This window comes from Dinoponera quadriceps, unplaced genomic scaffold, assembly GCF_001313825.1.
Source record: "Dinoponera quadriceps isolate SergipeBrazil2010 unplaced genomic scaffold, ASM131382v1 scaffold1308, whole genome shotgun sequence".
Lineage (NCBI taxonomy): Eukaryota > Metazoa > Arthropoda > Insecta > Hymenoptera > Formicidae > Dinoponera > Dinoponera quadriceps.
The window spans coordinates 1709057-1713792 of NW_014555613.1; positions in this window are offsets into that span (position 1 = coordinate 1709057).

The following is a 4736-nucleotide window of genomic DNA, read 5'->3' on the forward strand; positions in this document are numbered from 1 at the left end:
TATTTGCTCCGCTCGCGTTATTCACGCCCGAATTTCATTTTGACTATTACTGCAATTTATGATTGACGTCTCTCTAATTGCTAGCTACGAAGTTTCATTTCGAATCGAAATTCGTCAGCGACATTTATGCGCATAGAAATTGCTGTGATTCAATACGATAAAGCGTCTTGGAAAGGAGAACGCTACAGTTTATAAGGTGCTTTTAATTGGTCAAATATTGAAAGTTACTTAAATGTTGAATTGTAGACTTTCGTTTAGTTCCCCATTTCTTTCATTGTGATAGATAAAATCCGCATTATGACTCTCCGTACAATTTTGTGTTTTAACCACGACTTTTTATAAGCATGCCTAATTGGACTTTGCGGCATCGTTTCATCAAATTTAACATCCTTGTATCGTCGCCGGTATTCTTCTCAAAGCGCAATACTGTGAGCAGTATCTCAAGGAGAGACTCGGACTTTATGCCGCCGGTAACAAACGAATCACCGTAGTTGCGCCAACTGACGTTTTACGAGGTATATGTATAACGTAAGCCGTATATTCGTCTAACTTCAGCGATTCCTAGCAGACTGCTGATGCAAATCCAGTAGCTGACGAGGCAGCTACCGTTGCTGCAAACTGGTAGACGCGTACGGCCGTACCTCAAACAATGAAACGAAAGAACAAGCGACGAGTGAAAGATTTTATCTAGAAAATTTAATGGGCAAGAAGAAATCTGCGTAACAGAATATACGTTTGATATTATAAAAAATTAAGAATAATGATAATAATATTTACAAACTTTAACACGCGAATTACAAATATATGTAGGAGTGGAGTAGAGTGATTAGAGAACATAGTGATGTAGAAATGAATGATGTAGGATGGAATGACGAGGTGGGGGAAGGAACGCTACTTCGGAACAATTAAATATATTGAAATAAGATTATAATGAGAAAAGTTGCCGATTATTTAACTTGTGATACAATCATATTCATACGCGCTTCTTAGCCAGCCATATTCTTTTCTTCCTTTTTCTTTTCATTCATCTTTTGTATCGTTGCGCCTTTTCATAATTCGGTCGACACTTAAACAAATTATTTATAATTACAATTTTGTGAAACGCAAGATAATTATAATGTGATTACCATAACAATATGATAACGTTATCGTGCAATTCGATTCCTACATATATGTTAATCGTATTGCCAAAAAATATAACATTAGCTTCGCAGCTGTTATTAATATTTTTCTTCCCTTTTTCCTTAAAGAGAGAATGAATAAAATAGAATAATAAATTTTAATTATTTAATTTAAATAATTATTAATATAATAATTATAAATATATTATTATTAAAATTTTTAAATTACCAGTTATTTATCATTTTAGAAATAAAATAAATAGAAATAATAATAGAAAATACTAAAGAATTGTAAAACAATGAAATGGTACGAATTAATGCTATTATAGCGCTAATTTCTAAAATTACATTTCGACTTATGAAACAGTCCAAGAAACCCTAACTAATATAATATAATGTAATAAATAAATACGCGTTCATTAAGAATTGTTACGCGTAAAAAGAACGGTCCACGTTGTAACGACGGTCTGTGCTACTAGCTAGCTTCCTTCTTATAATTTTAGGTGGCGCAAATTTACTTCTTGCGCGAAATATACGTGTTTCGCGACGTCTCTCTTTCAGTCCGAAATTGCGAACACTTTTCGCAAGTCGTAGCCGTTGCGACGAAAGTTCCAAAAGTTACAAAAACGTCGTTACACAGCCGCGACACCACCGCCGCCGTATTCGTTTAATTGCATCAGGGCCCGACACCCCGCCGCGGCGTGCATACAATCCACGGTCGTCTATTAGGCTTACTACGGCGACTCGTCACGGATTATTCATGCAAATCCTACGACGGATGCGGCGGCTACACACGGCATTTTCTTGGCAGAAATATTCGACGTCTAACTTCGAATCCTTTAATTAAATCCGCGATCGATTCAAGACGCAATGTGCTAATTCGCGCTCCTGTCATTACCCCTTTTGATTACAAGACGTACACCGGCGCTAATGTCGTTCTAATAATGGCACACGCGCCGACCATAATTGCGTGAACTTCTGAAACCGAATCGAGACACGCGCTCCTCGAGAATACGCCGCGTTAGATAGTTGGAGCGCAGCACGTGCCCGATATATCCACTTTCACGAACGCTTCGATTCGAATTCGGCACATTTCCGACATACAATAAGCGTGTATTGTACGCGCGAGTACGTGCCAGTACGGATGTATCGACAGCATCGATTTTGGGTAAGTCAAGCTTTCATGCGCAATCAAGTTTGAATTCCTTCAACGAAGTAACGCGGCAGTGTCTATCATTATTATTTAACTTTCTCGATTACGAAAAACTATGGAAAAATATTCCGGCTATACGGGATGAAGTTCCGAATATATATTCGAGCGTTCTCCGAATATATAGAGAATTTCATATCGCGGGAAGCAAGAAACAGTGCGGTATAGTAAATTTAAAATTCAATATTTGAACAATTTAAACATGTTGCAATATTCTCTGTATCGGGGAAGTGCTGTGGTCGATTTTATTTGAATGACTCGAATAGCCGCGCAAATATCCGCCCCGCTTCGTGAAAAATACAAAACGGTCATTTCTGTTTGTTTTCTTTCACGGGGCGACATTTTTATCATGACTATTTCGTCGTCATCGATGGCTAGGCAACGGTTAAACTGTACTTGTGCGACGTAAACACGATCGGCACTCCACACCATGTTGATCTTGCTTGAGCTCTAAACTCCCACGCGCAAAATTTAGATTGCAAGCAAACTCTTGGCTAATTATTGCCCAACTATCGGCACAAGAATCTACAAGGGTGTTGTGTTGTACTTTCATTAATCCGGAAATGAAATTCCAACGAGATATACATATCATAAAAGTGCGTACGGCCCAACAGCATAATTTACAAATGCAGTGCACTTTATAAGGAAATAAAGATACATTTGCGCATCGGTTCCCCGTTGCGATTAAAAATAACTATACGTATAGAGGGAATATTCGGCAACCTCATCGACCTCCTATCGTTCAAAAGCACTCGAAACGAATGTAGCTGGAAACGATCGCGTTCATTACGAATTTATAAAATCTCCTTTAAGCGTGATCTCATTTCGAAGCGGACTCCAAATTTGGTTTTCCGTTTGCGACGTCCGAGCTATTTTCATGCATACCGCCAGCATGATTGAACGACGAAGCGTAGCCGAACGTATCGATCGCATATACCGTCGCTATTTCATTTTTTCATTTCATTAAAAAGCCGAGCGGTGTTTATTAAAGTATCAGCACGGAAGCACCGAGGTACCGGATTGGAATTATAATGCGCTTTTCGACGGATGCAAATGATGTATCCAACCGGCGATCTCCCCGCGCGCCCGCCGATCGCGCCGTTCAATCTGTTCCACGGTTTGGTTGCCATTGTGCCGGGAACCGGAAGTCGTTTAGTATGGTAATTTCGTAATTTGTTTCCCATTGTGCAGCGGCGTATGATGTCGCAGCGGCCGATCGATTTCTCGTTGGATGCAAGCGCGTGAAATTGCCGTGTTGGCGGATACTGTGCGCCTAGTCGAATATCCGCGAATTTGCATGATGTATTTTCCTCTTTTTTTTTTCGTAGCTTCCTGTCGTCGCTCTTGATTTCTGTTCGATTCTGGGTAAGACAGTTTAATACGTACGATCGAAGTGTGGCCGCGGCAAAACTGCGAGACATCGCGGAAACGATGCGCGCGTTGGACGGAGACTTTACGTCCATCTCTCTCATGAAGAGAGAATAAAATTTATTTAAAAAATGTAAAATTTGCTGGCATGTTGTACATTGTGCGTGTGGATATTTAATGTCCTAACCCGTACGATACCCGTACGACACCTACCCGACATTTTGATGCTGCTTTGATGCTTTTAAGAATACTCTATGCTTACTTAATTTATAGACTAGTAAAAATCTACTTTGACGATACAGACGCTTGTTAACTTCTCTCTTAAACTTTTAATTGTACAGATTTAATTTTAGTGTTATTGAATGAAAAAATTATGAATAACTTATTTTGACGCTATAAACAGCAAAAACGGAAATTTAAGGCATCGTCGTGGCCAGGAATCAAATATATTTTTATAATAAAAATTGAACCTTATTTTACTACTTCAACTCCTATTGTGTTGCAGAATTAAAGATTTAATATAGGGAGAAAATTTCGTCTCGGGGAATTACGTCAATTTACTTCCTTTTTCCAAAGGAGTCAGCTCGTGCGATTCGAGAGGAAAAGGCGCGGGCTCGAAAGGAACGCGGTCGACGATTCGACCTATCGATTTCGCAGACGGTGTACAGTAAATCCAAACTAATTAGTTTGAACGAGGATAACATTCCCCCACAATCGTGCGGCTCGTCTCACTGAATTTCTACCTCTCTCTCTCTCTCTCTCTCTCTCTCTCTCCCCGCTCGACTCGCGATATCTCCCGCTCGTGTCTCGCGATCTCTTCTATGGGGGAGAACGCAACTTTCCTCGTGACAATCCCTAAACTGTCTGCACGTCCCATTGATTAAACCAAATGTCGGCTAGCTTCCCTCAGCTATCTGCCGTTTCACGTGTCTAACGTTTTCTCCGGCGACCTAACGAGGTCGCAAGTGGAAACTTCGCTTGCGAAGATCGCAGATTACCGGGAAAGTTCTCGGCGTCTACGGGTTCATTAATAAAAA